The 27,541-nt window shown below is 37.3% G+C and overlaps 1 protein-coding gene across 1 annotated transcript in view; it reads left to right on the top strand.

Moving 5' to 3' along the window:
- Positions 1–27,541, top strand: part of TRHDE (thyrotropin releasing hormone degrading enzyme) — a 768,585-nt gene that overhangs the window by 234,801 nt on the left and 506,243 nt on the right. The window lies entirely within an intron of this gene.

The raw sequence follows: 27,541 nt of genomic DNA, 5'->3' as shown, positions 1-27,541 counted from the left end.
TCTAACTAATCCTTGTTTTACTTTTCTTTTCTCATTTATGTATCTAAAAAAGGTTTTGTCCCCCTTTTTTACTGACTGTGCTATTTTCTCTTCTGTGTGTGATTTGGAAGCTCTTATAACTTGCTTAGCCTCTTTCTGCCTAATCTTATAGGTCATTCTGTCTTCCTCACTCTGGGTTTTTTTTATAATTACTAAATGCTAACTTTTTGTTTTTTACTATTTTGGCTACATCTGTGGAGTACCACAGTGGTTTCTTGAATTTTTTGCTTTTTTTTTTTTTTTTTTTTTTTATTATAAATTCTTTTATTGTTTTTTCAAAACACTTATACAAAAAGACCGACAAACAAAACATGGGTTGTTTTGCATAATAATAAACATAAAAAACAGGTCAGTACTTATTCCAACAAACAAACCCAATACATAGTACAACATTATCTGCGGGGGTAAGCCAGAGGGTAAACCGGGGGGGGGGGGGGGTTATCTATACTCAGGCCACTGATTCAATGGGAAACAACTGAGCTCTTTTCGCTCAATGATTCAGGGAATAGTTTCTAAATTATTAACCCAACTTTGCCATAGATCAAATCTTTTTGGGGAATTCAGATATGGTATACTTAAATCTCTTTCCATCCTCGCCTGGAGGTTAATTTGATTTTTAATAACCTCCCAGGGCAGAATTTGATTTGATTTCCAATTCCGTGCCACCACAATTTTAAATGCGATACAACAGTGAATTATAAAACTTCTTATTGAGTGTGACATATTCGGCCACTGCATATGTAGCAGAACTACCTCTGGTTTCCTTTCGAGTTCTATTCCTGTTAAATCTTTAATAAACCTTATCAATCTCACAATTGAGAGCTGAATATTTGAGCAGCTCCACCATATGTGGAGAAATGAACCAACCTCTTTTTCACATCTCCAACATCTAGCTGTAACTCCTGGGTATATCTGAGATAATTTACTCGGGACTAAATACCATCTATAAATCACCTTATAGTGGGTCTCCAAGAGATTTAAGCATTGGACCTGACTACGTGTGTTATTTATGGCTTTACACCAATCTTGGTGTTCCAAAGTACAGCTTAAGTCTTTTTCCCATTTATCCTTTTGTGGAAAACTAGACACTTCTTTAATATTTCTAATTACCTCTATAGCTTTAGCCAGGACTTTAGGTATGGCCTGATTTGAGAATATTAGTTTCAACATAGTAAATAAATTTCCTATCTTTCTACTAAGATGTTTTTGCAAAAAATATTTAAGCCTCAGGTAATTAAAGCTCTCTCGTTGAGAGAGGTGATATTTTTGTAGAATAGAACTAAAAGTCATTATTTTGTCTGAAGATAATATCTGTGACACTTTAATTATACCATGTACTCGCCAGCTCTCTAAAGACAAATTGGACAGATTGGCTTCTACAATCCTCAGATTTGCCGAATCCATTATTGTAAATTTCAAATCTAGTTTCTTTTTAATTTCCTCCCAAACTGGCATCATTTGGGCCCATATCCTATTATTGTTAATGTCGATCCCCATTTTATCTAGACTTTTCGTATTCCATATCATGCCCTCAGGGGTTTTCAAACCTAGATCTTCCATTTCAATATTAAACCAACTTTCTTCTATGGCACCCGCTAGTTGGGCCCTGTACATATGTGTGATCACATTTGCCCAATACATCACTTTTATATTGGGGAAATTTAATCCCCCTTCCTTGGTTTTCAGTGAGAGAATATTTCTATTAATTCTATTTTTTTTTGCTTTATTGATAAAATTTTCCAAATTGTTTTGAAGTAACGTCAGCCATATTGCTGGGATCTTTAAAGGAATCATTTGGAATACATAATTCCATTTAGGAATAATATAGGAATTAATAACATTTATACGGCCCCACCAGGTAATCTGCATATTTCTCCATTCTTTAAGTAAAGAGTTTTTTTGCTTTTACTGACAAGCCTAATGCAATTTTCTGTTGCCTTCAGTAGTGCAACTTTTAAATAATCCCATTTCTTTTGGACTCCATTTAAATTGCTCCAGTCTGATAATGACTCCTTTACACATATTCTAATTTTGGAAAAGTCTGTTTTTCTAAAGTCTAAAACTTTTGTTTTTGTGTGGTGTGACTCAGTCACTGTTCTTATATTAAACCACACTGACTGATGATCACTGGATCCTAAACTTTCACCTACAGTAATATCTGATACCAAATCTCCATTTGTTAACACTAAATCTAGTATGGCCTCTTTACGAGTTGGCTCCTCAACGACTTGTTTTAGAGACAATCCCAGTAGGGAGTTTAGAATATGTGTGCTCCTGGCACAAGTAGCTATTTTTGTTTTCCAATTTACATCAGGAAGATTAAAGTCACCCATGATGATAACTTCCCCCTTCATTGTCATTTTAGCTATTTCTTCAACTAGTAGATTATCTAACTCTTCAATTTGTCCTGGGGGCCTATAAATCACACCTACACGAGTTAATGTGTGATTACCAAATTCTAACATAACCCAAACTGACTCTATGTTCGCCTCACTAACCTTTATTAGGCTAGATTTTATGCTATTCTTTACATACAGGGCCACCCCTCCCCCTTTCTTGCCTTCCCTTTCTTTTCTATATAAAGAGTACCCTGGTATTGCTATGTCCCAGTCATTTTTCTCATTATACCATGTCTCAGTAACAGCGACTAAATCTACACTATCAGTTGCCATTATTGCCACAAGTTCATGGATCTTATTCCCTAAACTGCGAGCATTTGTAGACATGACTCTAAGCTTATCATTTTTTAACACACTTGCTACAGGCACCTTCTGTCCTTGTTTTGGGGGACAATTGGATTGATGTTTTATCACCCTTTTGACCCCCCCTCCTAGTTTAAATACATCCTAGCAAAACCTCTGAACTGCTCACTGAGAACATAGCCACTGCCTTACCCATTCAACAATATTGGAATCCAAACTCAAAGATTGTAGTTTGTTGATAAGCCTTCTATGTGCAACAGTGTCAAAAGCCTTACTGAAATCGAGGTAAGCAATGTCTACTGCACCACCCTGATCTATAATTTTAGTTACCCAATCAAAAAAATCAATAAGATTAGTTTGGCATGATCTCCCTGAAGTAAACCCATGTTGTCTCGATCTTGAAATCCATGTGTTTTTAGATGTTCAACAATCCTATCCTTTAACATGGTTTCCATCACTTTCCCCACTACTGAAGTTAGGCTTACTGACCTATAGTTGCCCGACTCCTCCCTATTACCTTTCTTGTGAATGGGCACAACATTCGCTAACTTCCAATCTTCTGGGACTACTCCTGTTATCAATGATTGGTTAAATAAATCTGTTAATGGTTTTGCTAGTACACCACTAAGCTCTTTTAATAGCTTTGGGTGTATTCCATCAGGTCCCATTGACTTATTTGTCTTTACTTTTGACAGTTGAAATAGAACCTCTTCCTCTGTAAACTCACGTGTAATAAATGACTCATTTATCCTTTTTCTTAACTGAGGTCCCTTTCCTTCATTTTCATCTGTAAATACCGAACAAAAATATTAATTGAGGCAGTCAGCTAGACCTTTATCCTCATCTACATACCTTCCTTCTTTTGTTTTTAATCTAACTAATCCTTGTTTTACTTTTCTTTTCTCATTTATGTATCTAAAAAAAGTTTTGTCCCCCTTTTTTACTGACTGTGCTATTTTCTCTTCTGTGTGTGATTTGGAAGCTCTTATAACTTGCTTAGCCTCTTTCTGCCTAATCTTATAGGTCATTCTGTCTTCCTCACTCTGGGTTTTTTTATAATTACTAAATGCTAACTTTTTGTTTTTTACTATTTTGGCTACATCTGTGGAGTACCACAGTGGTTTCTTGAATTTTTTGCTTTTACTGACAAGCCTAATGCAATTTTCTGTTGCCTTCAGTAGTGCAACTTTTAAATAATCCCATTTCTTTTGGACTCCATTTAAATTGCTCCAGTCTGATAATGACTCCTTTACACATATTCTAATTTTGGAAAAGTCTGTTTTTCTAAAGTCTAAAACTTTTGTTTTTGTGTGGTGTGACTCAGTCACTGTTCTTATATTAAACCACACTGACTGATGATCACTGGATCCTAAACTTTCACCTACAGTAATATCTGATACCAAATCTCCATTTGTTAACACTAAATCTAGTATGGCCTCTTTACGAGTTGGCTCCTCAACGACTTGTTTTAGAGACAATCCCAGTAGGGAGTTTAGAATATGTGTGCTCCTGGCACAAGTAGCTATTTTTGTTTTCCAATTTACATCAGGAAGATTAAAGTCACCGATGATGATAACTTCCCCCTTCATTGTCATTTTAGCTATTTCTTCAACTAGTAGATTATCTAACTCTTCAATTTGTCCTGGGGGCCTATAAATCACACCTACACGAGTTACTGTGTGATTACCAAATTCTAACGTAACCCAAACTGACTCTATGTTCGCCTCACTAACCTTTATTAGGCTAGATTTTATGCTATTCTTTACATACAGGGCCACCCCTCCCCCTTTCTTGCCTTCCCTTTCTTTTCTATATAAAGAGTACCCTGGTATTGCTATGTCCCAGTCATTTTTCTCATTATACCATGTCTCAGTAACAGCGACTAAATCTACACTATCAGTTGCCATTATTGCCACAAGTTCATGGATCTTATTCCCTAAACTGCGAGCATTTGTAGACATGACTCTAAGCTTATCATTTTTTAACACACTTGCTACAGGCACCTTCTGTCCTTGTTTTGGGGGACAATTGGATTGATGTTTTATCACCCTTTTGACCCCCCCTCCTAGTTTAAATACATCCTAGCAAAACCTCTGAACTGCTCACTGAGAACATTTGTTCCCTTTTGAGAAAGATGCAAACCATCTTTTTTGTACAGTTTATTTCCATTCCAAACAGAGCTACCATGAGCAATAAAGCCAAATCCTTGCTCCCGACACCATTCACCAAGCCACAAGTTAAAGTCCCTAATACGCATCCGCCTGTCATTCTGAGTGTTATGCACAGGCAGAACTTCAGAGAATGACAATGTGGAAGCAACCTGCCGTATATCGTTGTGGACCTATTCTCCATTCACCAGTTATGGAAGGAGTTTAAAATGCCTGGCTGTTGTGCTATCCATTCTGGGCTCATTCGGGGAGTTGCTGGAAAAAAAAGAAAACCAAGCCACCCTCCAGGAAAAGTGGGTAAGTGGAGGGTGACTGAGGCTGATAGGGTGCTGGCACAGTGTACTGTAAATCCTACAACTGCCACCAGACCAGAAGCACACTGTTGCCCCTGCTTCATTACTATGTCTCAAGCTACACATTACATCATAATGGAGCAGGGATGCAATGTGCTGCCTGCCTGATGGCTGCTGTCAGGAGTTACACAATATCACCACAACACCACAGTGGTAAATCTGTGTGTGCTTTTAACTGTGTCTGTGTGTCAGTGTTTGTGTCTGTCAGCATATTTGTGTGTGCGTCTGACAGTGTACTTTGGTATCTATTTGAGTGTGTGTATATATATATATATATATATATATATATATATATATATATATATATATATATATATATATAAAAAGACAAACACACATACATTCACTGCCACTACACAGACTGACATTCTCAGGCAATAAAGTCTATATATATTGCCTGAGAATGTCAGTCTGTGTAGTGGCAGTGAATGAATGTGTGTTTGTCTTTCTAGCAGTTGTATTATTGAGTGTGCCTGGAATATCTGTGTATATGTATGTGTGTGAACATGAACATATGTATATATGTGCATCTATTGTTTGTGTCTATACATGCATATATCGGTGTGCATATGTATTTTTATATGTCTATAAATTAGTGTGTGTGTGTTCAAAGAAGCAACATAGCTGTATGGGGGTGATATAGTATGGGCAACGTCATGACAATGTGACATCATATGTTATAATCATACAATATGTATATATTTATTTACAACACTTTTTCCTTGCCTGTAACTTCATTATTTAGTAAATTAGTTTTTTCAAGTTTTTCTGTCCTACCCAAATGTTAGTTTTTATTAAATGGTGTGAAATCTGTACATACTGAAATGAAAAATACAATTAAACATCACTTTCCAGGACACCTAAAATACTTGGAGTCTGTGGACCATCAGTGTGTGCTCTTTTTTTTGCAAACTGCTTTGTATTGAAAGGGTATCTCAGGTTATTACACAAATTGAAGTGTGTATTTGTGTGGAGAGACAGTGTGAATGCATGAGTGTATCTATCTGTGTGGAATGACTGTGTGTGTGTAAAAGCAGATGTGTATCTATCTCTGTGGACTGTCAGTGTATAAGTGTGTGTTAAAGCAAGGTTGTATCTATGTGGGGTGTCAGTATGTGTTTGAATGCATGGGTGCATATATATGTATGGATGCCCTTTTCCAGGTCATTTTCCACTTGTTTTTCTCTGTAATTTTTCCCCATTATTACTTCTTCCCATTCACCTTAACCTCCCATTCCATGCCCATTCATTTGCCTGTCCATGCTTATGTCCCTGTTCATGTCACCATCTCTCCTATCCATGTCTTTATCTCTCACCTTCCTGTTTTTTGTTTGTTTTTCTTTGATGTGCTCTCCTTCTGGCTTTCTGGATGCTGTGTGACTGGTATCCAGTAGCAAGTTCTAAGGATATCTCCCTCACAGCTTACACTGTAATGACATAATGCATAACTACATTGGAAGATTTGTTTAAAACTTCCATAAGTTCTACTCCTAACATCTACACTAAACTTAATGCTGCAAGAAGCAACTCTAGTCCTCGAGATTCCAGACTTCCTACCAAATTTTATAGATCCAGTTGCTGTGAGTGGTAAGTAGCAGAAACGTTTACTCCACACCTAGCATGCTCTGACTCAATTCCCACGTGACATTTGCTAGGCTGCAAGTGGAAATTTGAGCTTCATTCAAATCATACGTTTGTCTTCCTAACTTCTCCACCCATGTAATTTCTTTTGACATTTTCACATGTGCCTCCTGTGTGTGATTAAAGTTCAATTTATTGAGCAGGAAATACAAATTTCTAAAACAAGTTAACATCTGACTAAAAAATGAAACCATTGTTTTCAGTAAAAAGTGTCAGAAACAAAAGTTATTTAACTCCTAAATGACAGAGAATTGAGCAGTGAAACTGCAAGGACATGATCTATAAACAAAAACTGCTTCATTAAGCTGAAGATGTTTTGATGCCTACGGTATCCGTTTAATATAGTCTATAGTATATGCTATCCTTTTGCAAAGAACAAAGTAGTATTTCATAAATAAGTATACTTTATTTTTAATGATAAATCATGTAGAATTGTTTAACTGTATTTATAAGCAGGACACAATATATCTTGAAAACCACAATGACAAGTTAAGAGAACAGTTGAGGTTTATTTGCTCAACGATTGTTCATCAATGTGGCATTAAGACAAAGATAATTTATCAAAATAAATTTGCTGCAAGTTTTTACTTAAGAATATCCTGACATTTATCCATAAATATAAAGATTTTATTTTAATACATTTAAGTAATTACATGTCAGGGAAAACATGAGAAAATTGTTATATATAATTCTTGACAGACATTTTCCCTAGTTTCACCACAGCAGAATAAACATGTCTACAGAATGTAGTATACATTAAAGAGATACCATGTACAGACAGGAGTCCTCTTCCACTCTCCTGGAAATGTCTCACCTCTCTCAAACACCTGTGGTCTGGCCCTTATTCAGTAAAAACTAAAGTTAAAATCCCCCTTCTGTATTACCTATATCGATTACATCCTTATTTAGATATAATTCAGTGGCTGAAAGAATCCAAAGACGGGTGGAATTATGTGACTAATGAAGAAGTAGAGATGGTGTTATCTGATGAGGGAGTCAGCCCAAAAGCACCCAATTGACCCATGTAAGTGTTAAATCATTTTTTAAGAAAAAGGTTATACTACATAGTGCAGGACAGCATTAAAGGACTATTGGCACCATAACCCCAACAACATGCTGTAGTAGTTATAATGCTTAGACGACCTTTTAAATTTACTAAAATGCAACAATTTGCAAATTAAATTACAACAGCAAGATATTGATAGATAGATAGATAGATAGATAAATAGATAGATAGATAGATAGATAGATAGATAACACAACAAGAGTCATGGGATTCTTGCTTTGCTCAGAATATTTGGATGACTTTTGTGATGTTGGAATCTAACATTAATAAAAATAAAACCTCAAAGCCATATGCATAATTTTTGGCCATGTTTGATCTTTTGACTGTGGAGGTCATGTTACTAGTTGGTACGTGTGATCTATACAAAATAATCTGAAAAGGCTGGATTTCAAAGCCATTCTCGAGCTCTCAAGCAGGAGTTTTTAGGATATAGCCTCAGGAACACAGGTGGATATGTCAGTCAAACCAAGTTCTTACTGCTCCATCTCTGCAAATTTCAGTACAGCCTGAAAATCTTCTCAGTCAGGGGACATCCTGACTGGGACTGATAAATTCTACTACAGCGGGAAGAAGACAATTATTTTTGATGTTGAGTTTTTGTTTTCACACTTTTTTGAGGTATTTAACGAATTTTTAACTGCGATTGTGTGCTTGTAAGTGAATTGTGAAAAACGCTGAAAGGGTTTTGAATTTTTCATTTTTGAACTTGTTTTTTTTTATCAAACTTTAAGTCAACGTTAAAAACTTTTCATAAGAAAACATCCATTTTGCTTTTGGTTTTCTTTTCCTTATGCCTCCTGTATCTTACTAATTGTATTCCATCCCCTTCCACTTACCTTTATTGATATTTATTATCTTTTCTTCATGCTGAATATCAATATCTGGGCAAAACCATATTATTATTCTCTATCCATGTTGTCGGCAGTTTTCCCTGCTGTGAGATTGTTTGTACTGATGGACTATGGATACATTAGACTTGTAGCGGAAAAAGAACTTTGCTTAAGCTCTATCCATTGTCAAGTTTTATCAACTTGGCTACTACAGAAAAGACTAAATTGGTCCCTGCTTTTCCTTGTTATTTTAGAGTGCTCAGAAAGTAGAGTAGATCAATTTTATTTCTGTGACAGAGCCGCTTTAAATGGAAAATATAGGGGTGCCTGTAGCTAATATGATGTCCCTTTTAATGACAGGAGTCAATAAGACAGAACCCGTGAGTGAAACTGGAAACAGAGAACAACATAATCAAGTTGTCACAACTAGTAATGTGGTCCAGCACGCAGAACTTATGTAAACATATACATAAGTAAGAAAAGGAAAATAATAGGATAGAGCGTAAACCGGACCTTAGAATGGCCGGACTAATACGCTAGAGACAGAGAATGGTCAAAGGGAAAGCCGAGGTCAAGGAAGCCAGAAAATACTCAATACCGATAAAACAAGCCAAGTCAGGGAAACCAGAGATCAGAATAACCAGGGAAACGCCAAGGATCAGGATACCAGGAAATCAGAAACACAGAATCAGCACTCTCAGGAAACCAGGAAACTGAAACCACGACATGGCAAAGTACTAGGGTGAATTAGGGGTTTAAATACCCCTCTCTAAGCTATGATTGGTCAGAGGGCGACCTCTGACCCCAGAACGTACGTGTGCGTTGACGTCGTGACGTCACGCACACGTTAGTATAATTCTCGGGGGCGGGGCTATCCATAGACGCGACCACGTGGTCGGCGCCATATTGGATTCGGGCGTGATGCCCGGTAGAACTACACGCGCGGTTCCCGGCTCGCCGACGAGCAGGTAAGCTCGTGTAGTCGGAGCGGTCGTGCCGGTCGGGCACGACCGTGAGGCTCGGCGGGCCGGTGACCGCAACAGTACCCCCCACTCGAAGACCGCGCACCGAGCGGGAAGGACCCGGCTTAAGAGGAAAGCGGTTGTGAAACGACCGGATAAGACGGGGCGCATGGACCCGGTCAGCAGGAACCCAACAACGTTCCTCGGGACCATAACCCTTCCAGTCAACGAGATAGGACAAGACACCTCTGGATAATTTGGAGTCCATGATAGAACGGACTTCGTATTCCTCTTGATCACCCACTACCAAGGGCGGAGGAGGAGTGGATACCCTTGTGTAGCGATTGCAAGTAAGGGGCTTGAGCAGAGACACATGGAAAGTATTCGCTATTCTCATATGAGCCGGTAGTGCCAAAGTATAGGTCACTGGATTAATACGTTGGGTAACTCGAAAGGGACCAATGTACCGAGGGGCAAATTTCATGGACGGGACCTTAAGCTTGATATGTCTTGTGGAGAGCCACACCCTGTCACCTGGAATATAGACAGGATTAGCGCCCCGTTTCTTGTCAGCTTGGACCTTCGCTCGTAATGAGGCTTTTTGCAGAGCTGAATGGACGGAATCCCAAGTATCATGAATCGAATCTAAACGGGTGTTCAAAGCGGGGATTTCTGTGTCTGAGAATGCAGAAGGAAAAACAGTGGGGTGATAACCCTGATTAACAAAGAATGGACTGTGATTAGAAGATTCATGAGTGGCGTTGTTTCTGGCGAACTCAGCCATGGGTAAGAGCTCGTACCAGTTAGATTGATTGGCATTTATAAAGCAACGTAAATAGGCTTCTAAAGACTGATTCGCCCTCTCTGCTGCTCCATTTGTTTGAGGGTGATATGCTGACAAAAAGGAGAGTTCGACGCCCAATTGTTTGCAAAAGGAACGCCAAAACCTAGAAACAAACTGGGTACCTCTGTCAGATACTATGCTTTTGGGTACACCGTGCAACCGAAAGATCTCTCTCAAGAATATTTGAACTAGATCTTGAGCAGATGGTAATTTTTTAAGTGGGACGAAATGTGCCATCTTCGTGAATCTATCAATGACCATAAGGACTGTATTAAACCCGTTTGAACTGGGTAGATCCACAATGAAATCCATGGCCAAGTGGGTCCATGGAGCACCAGGTATGGGCAGTGGTTGTAATAGTCCAGGAGGTGACCTGGGAGGAACTTTAGAAACAGCACATATTTGACATGCCCCAACATAATCTTTGACATCGTTTCTAAGAGCAGGCCACCAAAATCTCCTGGAGATGGCAGAGAGAGTTTTATGGACTCCAGGATGGCCCGCTGTGAGGCTGTCATGGAACAAATCTAGTACCTTCTTTTGAAACTGAGGTGACACATACAGTTTGTCCGGAGGTTTTCCCACAGGTGCCTGAGTTTGATCTGCTATTATGGCACAGAAGAGTGGAGAAGACACTTCGGAAACTGTAGTGGCAATGAGGCATTCAGGAGGTACAATAGGATATATCACCTGTTCCGGAACTTCATCTGTCTCAAACTGCCGAGAAAGAGCATCTGCCTTGGTGTTTTTAGTACCAGGTCTGTATGTAATTACGAAATTGAATCGGGAGAGGAACAATGACCACCTAGCCTGACGAGAGGACAGTCTCTTAGCGTCCCCAATATAAGCCAAATTCTTATGATCAGTAAAGATCAAAAGTGGCTCTTTGGAACCTTCCAAGAGATGCCTCCATTCCTTAAGGGCAAGTACAATGGCCAAAAGTTCCCTATTCCCTATGTCGTAATTCCTCTCTGCAGGTGTGAGTTTGCGAGAGTAAAATCCACAGGGATGTAAAGGCGTATCAGGACTCTCTCTTTGAGACAGAATGGCTCCAACTCCTGTCTCTGATGCATCCACCTCTAGGATAAATGGTTTGGATGTATCAGGATGGGTCAGGACAGGTGCTGAGGAAAATAAAGATTTTAATCGTTCAAATGCCTCTCTTGCTTCTTTGGGCCAAGATATACAATTTGCTCCTTTTTTTGTTAAATTGGTTATAGGGGAAATCACGGAGGAAAATCCCCTTATGAATTTGCGGTAGTAATTCGCAAAACCTATAAAGCGTTGAGTAGCTTTAAGGCCCTTGGGTAATGGCCACTGTAAGACTGCCTCCAGTTTACGAGGATCCATTTGGAAACCAGACGGAGATATAACGTATCCAAGGAATTGTATCTCCGTTTGGTCAAACTGGCATTTCTCCAGTTTACAGTAAAGGCCGTTCTGTAACAGGGTTTTCAGTACAATTCTCACATGTTCGTGATGTGTCTCTAGGTCTGGGGAATAGATGAGAATGTCGTCCAAATACACTAGAACGAACATGTGAAGGTACTCTCTTAGGACATCGTTGATAAAATCCTGGAATACCGCTGGAGCGTTACATAATCCAAACGGCATAACCAGGTATTCGTAATGTCCCATTCTGGTGTTAAATGCGGTCTTCCATTCGTGACCGTCCTTAATTCTGACTAGATTGTAGGCACTACGGAGATCGAGCTTGGTAAAGACTCGAGCTCCCTTTAATCTGTCGAATAGCTCTGATATAAGGGGAATAGGGTAGGCATTTTTTATGGTAATCCTATTCAAACCCCTATAATCAATACAAGGGCGTAGGTCTCCTTCTTTTTTAGAGACAAAGAAGAATCCAGCCCCGGCTGGTGAGGAGGACCTACGGATATGACCCTTTCTGAGAGCATCCTTAATATATTCCTCCAAACAAAGATTTTCCTGGGGGGACAAGGCATAGACTCCTCCCTTGGGAGGCATAGTCCCTGGTAATAAGTTTATAGTACAGTCATAAGGTCTATGAGGAGGTAACCCTTCTGACTGGACCTTGTTAAATACCTCTTTCAAATCCATATACTGCTGTGGAATTTGTGTGGTCAAGGGAGGTGTAACAGGAACATTAATGGTGCCAATAGGTTGTGGGATTTGCTTAAAGCAAACACCTTTGCATCTCTCACCCCAACTCACAATCTCTCCTTCAATCCAATCCAAATGTGGATTGTGTTTCAGGAGCCAAGGGAAACCGAGTATTATCGGAACTGTAGGTGAAGATATAATTTGAAAGGTCATTTCTTCAGAGTGGAGAATACCCACTGAAACAGTGATTGGCAGAGTTTCGTGTGTGATGAAAGGCTGGGTAAGAGGCCTTCCATCAATGGCCTCGACTGCTATAGGTTTCTCTTTATGTCTTAAGGGCAGGAGATGTTTTGCAGAGAATTCTTTGTCTAGGAAATTCTCCGCTGCCCCAGAGTCAATCATAGCCTCACACTGAACAGTAGTGTTCTTGAAAGATAAGGTTACTTTGACAAGGAAACGGTTCTTAGTCAATTTAGGGGACATATACATCACACCTAAGGTCGGTCCCCGTACGTGCCTTAGGTGTGCAAGTTTTCCGGCCGAACCGGGCATGACGATCTTAGATGTCCCTTCTTGCCACAATACATACATAACCCCTCGTTACGTCTGTGTTGTCTCTCTGCCTCAGTGAGTTTAGCGCTACCCAATTGCATGGGTTCAGGTTCCGGAAGAGGCGTTTGGCTACTCACCACTGGGTTAGAGAAACGAGGGGCTATGGACAAATTAGAACGTCTGTTACGTTGTTTGTTTTTCTCTCTCTCTCTGAGCCGGTTATCAATGTCTATCATGTATGCAATAAATTCGTTAAGATTAACCGGAAGGTCTCTAGCTGCAGTCTCATCTTGTATACTCTCAGCTAGACCCTCAGAGAAAGCAGCCACCAGACCACTATTGGTCCAATCAACCTCAGATGCTAATGTCCTGAACTCTATTGCATAATCGGCTACAGAACGACTGCCTTGCTTGATTCTCATAAGGGCTTTGGCAGCGTTCTTCTCCCTGCCTTTAGGTTCAAACGTAGCCTTAAAGGCCGTAAGAAAAGTATTGTAATCACGGGCTACTGCGTCACCACTTTCCCATAAGGGGTTAGCCCAGGTTAAGGCCTTTCCTGTTAATTGGTTCATCAGATAGCCTATTTTAGATCTATCTGTTGGGAATGAACCTGGGGAGGCCTCAAAGTGGTATTCAATTTGGTTTAAAAAACCTCTGAATTCCTTGGAATCACCTCCATAGCGAGGGGGCGGTGACAAGGTTATGGACGGTGGTTTATGTGGTACGGGAACCACTACAGGTGGCGGAACCACAGGTGGTACCGGAGGAACCTCTAAATAGGCAGTCCTCTGGAGCAAGGTCTGAAATGCCTGGGCAAATTGGTCTAACCTGTGGTCCATATCCTCCACCCTACTCTCACATGCGATCATATGCTTGCATAGTTCTGCAGGATCCATGGCCATGTCGTAATGTCACAACTAGTAATGTGGTCCAGCACGCAGAACTTATGTAAACATATACATAAGTAAGAAAAGGAAAATAATAGGATAGAGCGTAAACCGGACCTTAGAATGGCCGGACTAATACGCTAGAGACAGAGAATGGTCAAAGGGAAAGCCGAGGTCAAGGAAGCCAGAAAATACTCAATACCGATAAAACAAGCCAAGTCAGGGAAACCAGAGATCAGAATAACCAGGGAAACGCCAAGGATCAGGATACCAGGAAATCAGAAACACAGAATCAGCACTCTCAGGAAACCAGGAAACTGAAACCACGACATGGCAAAGTACTAGGGTGAATTAGGGGTTTAAATACCCCTCTCTAAGCTATGATTGGTCAGAGGGCGACCTCTGACCCCAGAACGTACGTGTGCGTTGACGTCGTGACGTCACGCACACGTTAGTATAATTCTCGGGGGCGGGGCTATCCATAGACGCGACCACGTGGTCGGCGCCATATTGGATTCGGGCGTGATGCCCGGAAGAACTACACGCGCGGTTCCCGGCTCGCCGACGAGCAGGTAAGCTCGTGTAGTCGGAGCGGTCGTGCCGGTCGGGCACGACCGTGAGGCTCGGCGGGCCGGTGACCGCAACACAAGTGATATAACAACTCCAGTTGCTTTCCTTGACTTACAGTAAAACTTCACGCATTTAGACTGGTAGAAAGGAGATTTAGTGTAAGACAAGGGAAAGGTTTTTTTTACAGTAAGAACAATAAGGATATGGAATTCTCTACCAGAAGAGGTGGTTTTTATCAGAGTCTGTACAGATGTTTAAATAGCAATTGGATAAATACTTACAAAAACACAATATACAGGGATATACATTTTTATTAGTGGTGTAATAGCTTCTTAATCCAAGGAGAGATCTGACTGCCATACTCGGGTCAAGAATGATTTTTTCCCCTTAATTTGTTGCACAATTGGAAGTGCTTCAGACTTGTTTTTTTTCCTTCTTTTGGATCAACAGCAAAAGTAAAATGTGAGAAAGGCTGAACTTGTTGGACACATGTCTCTTTTCAGCCTATGTAGCTATGTACCTATAACTTATTTATGCTAATGGGTATTAAATGAAAATGTCACGCTTCATGTTATATGTGCTCAGGAAACACAGAGAATTTCACAACTTTAGTAATAACAGTACATTAGAAATGTGTTTATATGTATCCATTCTGATTGATTATCATATAACCGTTTTTAAGATCTGCTTATAGGTGTAGGTCTGTTTGCATTTTTCCTTTTACGTCTGTGAGAGCTCATCACAGAAATTTGTCAAAGCATTTGCTCATGATGTGTGAGCCTGATATCACATATATTTTGGGGGAGTTTGAGGAAATTGCTCAGATTGTTGCCAGATATTAAACAGAATATCAGCTGATCTGCCTTATTACAGTACATACCCTAGTCTCTGGTACTCAACTCATACAAAGTTTAACATTTTCTTAAAAATACTTATCATGTAATATAAAGGATGGTGTCTCTGAGTGGAATTATTTTTCCATAATAAATATATGCTAGATCAATTGGAGGGTCTCTCTAATCTGTATTCAACCCAATGTAATTTTTATTAAATTAGACGAGGTAATATTATCTGCCTGCTAAATACCTCTTGAAGTGAAAATGAATATGGCACTTGATTTACAACTCCCCATGCTCTGACATTAAATGCAATGACAATAAATATGCTGGAGCTTGTTTCATATCCTCATGTAATTATGTGGTACTTATTTAAAAAAAATCTTTTACACCAATAGAAAGATGATTCGAATAGACTTCTCGATGTTATTAGCAGGTACAGACACAATAGGTAATCTTTATAGAGGAAATTGGGTTATGGCATCATACGGTGAATATGTAATCCTGACATGGCAAGTATTGTGGATGCGAAACAACTTCAGATATCTTTCAGTTCATTGACTGATGTTAAAAAAGGCAAAACACTGAGACAGAAAGAAGACAGTCTCTTGTCTAAGTATCATTATAACAAACAAGAAACAATAGGAAATTCAAACAAAGGTGTCTAGAGACTAAACAGCAAGTTGTGGAGATCTGACAACCAGCTTACAAAATGTAAGTTAAAATAACTGCAATGAAAAAAAAAAAAAAACCTGATTAAACTTTTCTGTTATGGTCTATATTTTATAGGTTGGTGTTAACTCTGCTTAACCCCTTAACGCCGTTACGGCGTTCCATGCCGTCGCGCTTTAAATGGGCTTTAAAGCCGTTGCGGCGGCATGGAACGCCGTAACGGTTTAAGCCCCCAGGAGCCAGCAACTACTCACCTCCGCCGCGATCCTCTTCTGGGGGGCTGCCTGAGAGCCCAGGCAGCCCCCCTCCGGCAAATGAGGCCCCCGGGGGCCATGTGATCGCTCTCAAAGAGCGATCACATGGCCCCCTATAGCTGGCTATGGATCTGCCAGCAGGGGGACTGTTTGAAATATCAGACAGTCCCCCTGCTGGTAGGAGGTGTAAAAAAAATAAAATAAACATGTTTAAAAATAAATTAAATATATTTTAATATATATATAATATGTATATATATTATATATATAATATATATACATATTATATATATGTAACGTCATGCAACGTGTATTTTAATATTAATATAAGTATATAAATTAATATAAAAATACACTTAGAATGACGTTACATATATATATAATATGTATATATATTATATATAATAGATGTACATATATATATTATATATAAATACGTATAATTAAAATAATAAATAAATAAAATAATAAAATAAATAAATAAAATATTGAAACAAAATTTAATATAAATTATATATGCATATGTAATTTCATTCTAACTGTATTTTGTTATTAATATATATATATCGGTAACAAAATACACTTAGAATGACATTCTATATATATCTATCGTTGTATAAAATACAAATAACCGCAAATATATATATATAGATAAATACATATAATTACAGAAAAGATTACATTAGTATACACGTAGAATTTAAATACGTATAAACTCATATATATTAAAATTCTACGTGTATATTTAAATAATCTTTTAACGTAATTATGTGATTTGATTAATTAAAATTTGATTGACATGCCTGACAACACAGGGAGAAAGTGCAGAGAATTTAATTCGCAAGCACTATATTTGACCCTGTAACTCTCCAAGACACCATAAAACCTGTACATAGGGGGTACTGTTTTACTCGGGAGACTTCACTGAACTCAAATATTAGTGTTTCAAACTGGTAAATTGTATTACAACAATGATATTTTAAGTAAAAGTGAAGTTTTTCGCATTTTTTACAAGCGAACGGCACTTTTATGGTCTATATTATTGTTGTAATATGTTTTACGGTTTTAAAACACTAATATTTGTGTTTAGTGAAGTCTCCCGAGAATAACAGTACCCCCCATGTACAGGTTTTATGGTGTTTTGGAAAGTTAGAGAGTCACATGTAAGGCTTGCATTTCATTTTTTTCACATTGAAATTTGCCAGATTGGTTATGTTGCCTTTGAGAGCGTATGGTAGCCCAGGAATGAGAATTACCCCCATGATGGCATACCATTTGCAAAAGTAGACAACCCGAGGTATTGCAAGTGGGGTATGTCCAGTCTTTCTTAGTAGCCACTTAGTCACAAACACTGGCCAAATATTAGTTTTTTGCTTTTTTCACACAAAAACAAATATGAACGCTAATTTTGGCCAGTGTTTGTGACTAAGTGGCTACTAAAAAAGACTAAACATACCCCACTTTCAATACCTTGGCTTGTCTAATTTTTCAAATGGTATGCCATTATGGGGGTAATTCTCTTTCCTGGGCTACCACACCGTCTCAAAGGTAACATTACTAATCTGGCAAATTTCAATTTGAAAATGGAACGTTCTATATTTGACCCTGTAACTTTCCAAAACACCATAAAACCTGTTAATGGGGGGTACTGTTGTACTCGTGAGACATCGCTGATTACAAATATGCGCATTTTTTTGCAGTAAAACCTAACAGTATTATGACATTCACAGCTAAAATGGCAGACGGAAATACAAATTTAAAAAAAAAACCTTATTTTCTCATCCTTTTTTTTATTTTATTCATAATAAATTATGTTCCATATATGAATAATTAATGATAGATTAAAGCCCTGTTTCTCCTGAACAAAATGATATATAATAAGTGTGGGTGCATATAATTTGAAAGAGGGGAACTACGGTTGAACAGACATATAGCGCAAATTCCAGTTTTTGTTTACATTTTGTTTTGATCAGAACGTGCACTATTGACTCCGTCCTGAAGGGGTTAAAGCAGCTTTGTTATCTTCTGGGAGTCTTTGCATATTTTGCAGTTCCCCCAATGGCTGTCACTATCTTTGATTTTCAGTTCCAGTCTCTTCAACTGCAAGGAGCCCATATCAGTGCCTTACTCTAACACTGATGTCTGTGGAGGATGCCCCGAGGTTGCAGGAGTCTCGCGATTAGCGAAATAAAGTATTATTCTTACAACCATCGTTGGTGATAGAAGTTGGAAGTAATAAAACTTGATGGCGATAACTCAGCCTTTTGTCAAGTTTTGTCGAGTTAGGTATTTACCATCAAAAAAAGTAGTCCTTACTTTGCCTTATGATATCTTTTGACTACAATGGAATGGTGGTATCATCTTATGGTGTGTGTATTCTTAAGTTTGTTTACACAAAATGATAAATATTTTATGTATGTAACGTATGTATTTTTTATCATAAAAATTGTTTATGGCTCATGCTTTTGTGCAAATTGTCACTGACCAAAATCAATTAGAAATACTTGGATTGTTTTGTTCCCTTACAAAGTGTTTTGTTGTAATAAAGTCTGAAAAAAAGTACAAATGATTCCCATCAGAAGCATAATACGTTTATTTGAGGAAATGAAAGTAAATAAAAGGATGTTATCAAACACTAGATTTTAAAATATTTTCATTGTTCCAATCTTTAGACATTTATTGTATGTCTGTGTCTGTATGCAGAAGTCGCACGACAGATTAAGTCTACAAGCAGGAGTTTTATTTTACAGATTGTTTTTTTTTCTATTTATAAATTAAATCAATTAATGTTGCAGTGATGTTTCTAATAATGGAAAGGTCTAATTTCAGATAAATGTTACACAGAAATAAAACTATTAGTTTGGGTGAATTTGTGGTGAAAAAAACAAACAACGAAATAGAATCAATATACAATTGGATAGAGTAATTTTAAGTACAAATATTAGTGCAAGAAAACATTAAAATAAAATAAATTCCACTGTGCCCCTGATTTATTAAGGCCCAATTCTCATTAAGTCTTGATAGTGATCAGACTATTTTAAACTTTTTCCATATATATATATAAATATGACTTGGTCACATCTCAGTGACCCCTGTCACCAGCTTTGTGCTGTGGGTATACTAGGGTGCAGTCCCTTCCCCTCCACTCAATCTCCACAACTTAAACATGACTGCCACTCATAAGAACAGTGAGTCTGCCTTATTGGTGTTATATCAGGGTCAGACATTGAAGGAAGCAGTAATTTAGGATGTGTTTTAGATGATGGGTTCTATTGCTACAAACTATATTAATAAACATGTATTTTGATGTGTCAGTGTGAAAATACATGAATGTGTGTAAGTGTCAGTGTGTGTAGAAGAAGGTAAAATAGTCTATGTATATGTATATATTTTAGGTGTCACAATGGATAGTCATCAGTGTATGAGTATAGTAAGAAAATGTGTGTATGTGTAGGTGTAAGTAGGTTTAAGGTTGCATGCTTATGGGTAGGTGTCAGACTGTGAGTGTGGGAGCAGTATATAAAGGAAGGTAAAGAGTAAGGGGTACTAGGTTGTAGATCACTGAGAGTACAAGAGTCTAAGGGATGGCTCAGTTATAGCCCTTTAAAACCACTCAATCACATACAACCACCAACCAGGCAGTCACTCCCCCAATCTCATTAATCTGACAACTCACATACACTCACCCAGTCACATACCAAAATACCTAGCTACAGTAACCCACCTAGCTACACATCCAATATTCCACAGTCATTCATCCAGCTACATACCGATGCACTTACATTCATCCACTAATCCAGTCACATTCATCTACCCAATCACGGGTCCACATCCACCCAGCCAGATTGAGCCACCTAGAATAAAATAAACACATCACAGACAAGCTCAATGACATACATTATACATAGGCAGAAATACAAAGATTATTATGCAGTCATAACACACATGAGTCACATGCCATCATTTATAAGAAATGTGCTGACTTAAAGCGGCACTGTCACGTTAAACTTATCTATCTCATATTGTTTCCTCTTCTCTTCCTGTGTCAGAATCTGTTCTTCTTTTCTTCATTTCTGATATAGTTTTTTAAAAACATAAGATAAAGTATGGACTACTTTGTCTTATGGATATTTCCTACGCATGACTTTCTATGACCAAAGGAGGAGCTTAAGTAAGCTCCATTTTCTGTGTCAAAGAGAAGGGTGAGTTCTTTCAAGCATAGGAAAAACAGAAATAATGAGAAGAAGAACAGATTCTGAGAAAGGGAGAGAAGGGGAAACAATAGGAGAAAGGTAAGTTTGTCGTGATAGTGCCGCATTAAGGTGAATCTTTAGAGAAATGTGATTCTCTAACAGCACTACGGAAAAGTAAAAAAAAGCCAAGCTGGTGTTACATGCCTTATATATGCTTTAATATGCCTTTGAGTATGCCTTTAATGTGCTGGGGACCCTCTTGAAGGGGGCATAGGTGTTGGTAGTATTATAAATGTATTTTAATAGACGGGACAGAAACAAACTGATTTAGAATTTTTCATTTTAAACACTGGTAAATATACTATGTAAAGGGATGAAAAGTGTATGGTATGTTTTTCTTAAAAGAAGCCATAAAAAAAGAAAATGAGATATATGGATATATAAAAAAATCACAGCACGTAACATTTAAGTTGTGAAAAAAATACATTAACATCTAAATTAATTAAAAATCAAATAATTGCAGTACCACATCTATATATAAAATGGTAATATATATATATATATATATATATATATATATATATATATATATATATATATATATATATATATATATATATATATATATATAACAAATAGTTACAGTACATACCACACCCATATATAAAAAGATTGCATTTACACTGCTATATAAAAAATGCAAACACAAACATTAATAAAAAACAATTTAAGCTACAAATAGAGAAGGAAGTTTAGTTTAGTAGTGATGATATGCATTCTCAAAGGTATCCCATCTAAAAAGAATGCACTGAGGGAATGAGTACAGTAACAACTGGTATATGTAATTAGGAATACGGAGTTCTTTTATATGCTCATATACATTATGTAAAAATAATGGAATCAGTAACAACCAGAGCGATATAATTAGGAATGCAGTGTTTTTTTACGAACCTTCATGTGGTAAGTAGTCCCAGTCGAACGCTGTGACAAACAAAGTATGCAGCACAAGTGTTCCAGTATCTTAAAGTTGGTTGTTTCTGTCTACTAAATTTGTAGACGTTGTTTTATATTACAATTGACTGTCTCCAATTTCTTTCATAACCAAAAATATTCAGCACAGGATGTTCTCTGTATTCGGTTTCGTAGTCAATGTTCATTCATGAAGTGAATGGTGTTGACAGGTTTTATTTTAATGTCATCTGTTTAGTATTAATGCATGCATTTTCTGGAGGTGCTAATCAGTTATACACACATTTTTCTAATCGGAGTGAGATAAACATTTCTCAATAGTTGCCTTTTAAACTACCTGCTAATATGGAATATGTTTTGTTTTTTTGGCTAACTTCAAACTGCTTCTCTTGTGGAAAAAATAGCATAGGGGCATAGTATGGAAAATAACATTTCACATGGACATTTTGCTAGGCAAATTGATGACACATTTATAGATTTAATTTAACTCAAATGTTATTTTTTTCACATGCTTGACCTTAATTTCTATGATTTGGAGATAAATGACCACTAAGAGGACATCTAAGATTGTTGGCCATCTAACCGGCCTACAGCAGTATGACATAATTCTATGTAAAGATGTGCATGGTAATCAAGGGTAATCAAGGGTATCCTGACAACGCTTATGCAGGGATCAGATAAATTATGTTTGTGATTAGCTAATGACCTCCTGCTTTTCTCTATGCGGTTCAGTAAATGGGCAAAGGTTAATATATAAATGACCAGCCCACCCCTGACCTCTGACCTAAAGGGTGGAGATTTTAAGTTAATAATTGATTTGAAGATCAATATGTTATGAATAAGTATTGTTAACATCATCCCCAACTACAGTGCCATGGGTTGCCCAAACTGCTGCTTAGTTTACAAACTTTATCAGAAGAACAATGTCAGATGGATTTCCTTTTTTCCTGGCACCAGAATCTCTGAATTAAAATAACTTCAACCTAATAAAATTCATAATGCAAAATAAAAGAATGGCAGAAAGTAGAGAATAAATGAGCAGCAGACAAAGAAAACATGTTTCCTTTGACAATGCTAAGTAATATAAACCAGGCCTAAAATCTAAAGACCTATCCTTCATGCCTGGAGAGTACATTGCACACTCCCTAGGGTTGGATTTCTACTTGGCAGAGATACATTTTCACTTGCTAATGTCTAGTGGCAAGTGGAATTTAAAAAGGGACACTCCAGACCCATAAAACACTTCAACTTGCTGAGAAATTTTACAACTTTTTAAAAAGTGCAGATTTCAACACAAATTGAAAATTTCATAAATGAACCTGGTTACACCCTCCTGTCTGTCAATCAGATAACTGGTTATTTTACTTCCTGGTTTGATTAGCTCTGTGACGATAACCTCAAGAGGCAGGCAACTGCCCAGAGCATCTGTCTTATAAAAACCTCTTATTGAGCTGCATTAGGAAGCCTGTGATTGGACAGAATATCTACTAAAGAGGGATGTTACTTTTTTATTTAGGCCCTGGAGTGTCCCTTTAAGCCCTGATCAATATGCAATAATTTTATTTTACATACAAGGGTTTTGAAAGTTTCAGCAGCCATTGTTAGCTAAGTGGATCCAAGAACCATTGGCTTCTACTAATTTTCTTATGCAAAAATTATATGTGACTTTCATTTGGTCAGTGCCTGACAATTTACTCAGCATAATGGAAAGACCATGAGAAGTAGTTTTGATAGTCAATGATTATTCCATAACTACCAACTTCAGTTTTGATCATAACATTAAATAAGCATGAAGGGTGCTAACAGAATCATTTCATAGTGTTAAATAACAACGTCTGTTTCTTAATTTGAATGACACTTTTAATCCAAGAATTAAAGTGTGGAGTCAATTATATTTCGTATGTGTTTTTTCTCATATTTAGAGAAGAGAAAGCAATTTTGAATGCTTTTAGGACTATTATTATTATTATTACATTGTGTTTTAATATTCAATGGTAATTATTTTAAACTGTAAAAGATGAACACAAGATCAATTAATATAACATGTTTCCCTGGTTGTCTATTTGACTTAAATATTCAAAAACAAACTCAAAATACAGTTTTAAAGCAATGTGCGACATCTACACTTTGGTTTGTGTATGTGTGTAGATAAATAGGTAGAGAGAAATATATTTATATATAGACACATAATAAAATAAAATACAATATTCAAGAAGTGTAAAGCAAACAAAAATACACCAAAAATAATTATTACGGGTAAATAACTTCCATATTATCCTGCAAATAACAGCCAGATAAATCCATTTGTAGAGGAAAATTATTAAATAAATAATAGCATATTTATAAGATATATATTGTTCAAACAAGGCTTAATAGTCTAGATGACCAAAATGCTATTTACATTCCAAATAACAGAAGCAGATTGTAGATAGAAAAGACTTAGAAAGTTGCCAACTAGCAGAGAAACGGTAAATGGAATGATACATTCTCAGTTAAATGCGGTAATTCTTTGTTTATATGAACGGTCCATATTTTCTAAAGCATATTTTTGGCTGCAGACTTGGAGCTTGGTGAAAATGATTTCTTTACACCACTTACTAAATAATTTCTGAATACGTTAACTCCTCCGTGATTGATGATTGGTCCTCGTATTTGTCTAATTGCTGGTTTTTACCCTTATATTGGAGTCAACATGTAATGTCAGTTTTGATTATGTTTGCCAGATCATATTTATGTTATGAAGTCCCTAGTCCATAGCATGTGCATCCACAGGGTAAACTGAGCAAAGCGCGGGTGCCTTGGTGCGTGTCTCTCCTTCTTAGTTTTTGCATGGCGTATAACCTCTTCTATTATTTTTTTCTTCCTTCTTCTATTTTCATCTGCCTAATTCAAAGAATATAAGAGCCAGCCCAAAATGGCGTATCCCTCTGGATTGTACATCACCTGCTATGTGTCATTTATGCATCAGCAGTCATCGCTAACAGAGAGTGCAGTCATACTACACACAACCCATAATCACTCAAATCATGTACACACCACTTATCCACAACGCATACAATGCTAAAACACTAATCTAAATGACAACTGTAAATACATAGCACCCATTTTCTATATGCAACTTTGTAATAACCCCTAATGTGTATGACATGATCCGCCTGTTATTTAAACATCCTGAGCCCGCGCGTCATGTGTTGTCAGCGGTTATAATGCTCGGAAACATTTATGACAGTTATCAAGCTCTGGATTCGCAATATTATGAACATGTAGGATATAATGTAGGATATAATGTAGCTATATGGGAACACAGAACATGAACAAAAACTCAGTAGCTTAGCATTTAGTTTGTTCTCACGGCTCAAACAGGTTTTATTTAACTTGTGCTATTATAGAAAAAAATCATGCTAATTTTAACATGTAGGTGAGCTATAGCAACCACAGGTGTAGTCTTATCTCAATCTCATTAGTGAAGTATAACGGATACCCCTATTGACACAGTGGGGATAATTATCAGTCTTCTGTACTACTATAAGTTCCAAAAGCAGGGCAATCACCATAGAAACCAGTAGAATCGACAAGTAAAGACCATTGGTGATTCCTCCCAGTTAACATTTTTGCTCCACTTTTTAGAACACAATATTTTGATAAATCTGCCCCGGGGAGTACTAGTTCCATAACTGAAGGACAAGCTAGTTAGTTAGTGTTGTTGTATATTCTGTTTCGGCTTGTTTTTATATTTTTTGGTTCCTTTAAGCCTGAAGTGAAATTCAAACATTGACACCTTGTTCACTAAGTGTTTAGAAACAGGTTAGGGTGACTACTAGCCATGTCTTGGTGCTATAAACACAGATAATGTTCTTTACGATCACTATGAGATTAAATAGATAGAAACATAGAACATAGAAACATAGAATGTGACGGCGGATAAGAACCATTCAGCCCATCTAGTCTGCTCCAATTTTCTAAATACTTTCATTAGTCCCTGGCCTTATCTTACAGTTAGGATAGCCTTATGTCTATCCCCGCATGCTTAAATTCCTTTACTGTGTTAACCTCTACCACTTCAGCTGGTAGGCTTTTCCATGCATCCACTACCCTATCAGTAAAGTAATACTTCCTGATATTATTTTTAAACCTTTGCCCCTCTAGTTTAAGACTATGTTGTGGTAGTTTTTCTTCTTTTAAATATAGTCTCCTCCTTTACTGTGTTGATTCCCTTTATGTATTCAAATGCTTCTATCATATCCCCCCGTCCCGTCTTTCCTCCAAGCTATACATGTTAAGATCCTTTAACCTTTCCTTGTAAGTTTTATCCTACAATCCATAGATGTTTATATTGACGCAGTGAATTATGGAAAATTGTCACATTTAAAATTGAAGTTTTCAAATCCATCTAGTTTTGCCTACATTTGCAATTTTCTTGCCATTTCATCATAAAGTTTGGTGAATACACCACATACTGAGTGCAGTCATACATTTAAAGGGACACTCCAAACCCACAAAGCACTGTACCTTGCTGACATGCTTTATATGTGAAGAGTGTGTCCTCTTTTTTTATTTTACAAAACGTGCAGATTTCAATAAAAAAATGACACTTTTATAAATGGCTGTCAAGCAGACAACAGGTTATGTTACTTCCTGGTTGCTTAACTCCGTAGAGCTAAACTCAAGGTAACAATTGCTTAGAGCACCTGCGTAGGAAAGACTTCTCATTGAGCTGCATTGGAATGTCTGTGTTGGACAGTCCCAAAAAGTCTGGGCTGGGGAAAAAGGGGAGGGCTTGCAAAGGCTTTAAAAAAGAGAAGTGCAGCATGTGCAAACTGTTTTTTTCAGATATACCCCCAATGAAAAAAAAAATCATTGAATGCATGTATGTTTCCATGGGGGTATATCTACTAAACAGTGTGTTTTGTTTTATATTTGGGCAGTGGAGTGTCCCTTTAATTATCTTTGTGAGCTTGGCTTTGTGAAATATCAGTAAAATGCTATATCCAGCTGTGAACTGTTGTAAATGCAAATACATTTAAGAGCCTTATTATTATATATGCTTTTAATGCCATTGTGTTTTGCACTGGGTTGATCTGTTTCCAGATAGTATTTACAAATGGAATGCCATTGATGATAGTTTCTCTGCTGGAGGTAGTAAAGGCATGGCTAATCATATAACAACTGCTCTTGCTTAAATGCAGAGAGCATGTCTATAATTATGCTGTATTCCAAGCTGGCAATATCCCCTCTATATATTTCTCTGTGTAACTAGAGCTGTAAATATATTTGGAAGTGATTTGTTGTTTTTTCATCCACTACTGAAATGTTTAAATACACCACAAACAAAAACAATGTCTCTTTGATGGGTAATCGATTATGGGTTTGTGACTACGTTACTCGCATCCTTTAGTTTCCTTGTAGAAGTGCATATCAAACTAAAATCTGTTTAATTTGCTGAAAATATCATTATGATCTGGGTAGAAGTAAATTAGAGAAGTAAATTATGGGGACAACATTCCACTCTCCGATCAAAGCAGCAGGAGACGATCGTAAACAGTATTATCTCCAAATATTATACGTATATTAAAGGAACACACTGCAAGTACCTTAACCACTACAGCCCACTGTAGTGGTTATGGTGCCAAAAGTGCCCTGTTACTATTCTACATCAATTAGTCAAACTGTTTTAGTGTGGTTTGACAACCAACAAGGGTTCCCTGGGAACCTGCACCACACCCGGACTGCTTACATTTACATTTGTAAAATTATTTAAAATAGTAGAATAACAACAGTATTTTAATCCGAAATGTAACTAGCTTGTACGTACGAAAAAAAAACAAAACAACAACCAACCTGGTATCCTTAGTTTCCTGTTTTTTTTTATTATTTTTATTATTGTTCTTAAGTTTTAAGTGTTATTTTCAATCTTCGGAAAAAAG

Source organism: Pelobates fuscus, chromosome 3, assembly GCF_036172605.1.
Source record: "Pelobates fuscus isolate aPelFus1 chromosome 3, aPelFus1.pri, whole genome shotgun sequence".
Taxonomy (NCBI): domain Eukaryota; kingdom Metazoa; phylum Chordata; class Amphibia; order Anura; family Pelobatidae; genus Pelobates; species Pelobates fuscus.
This window is presented reverse-complemented; position numbering and strand designations above follow the sequence as displayed.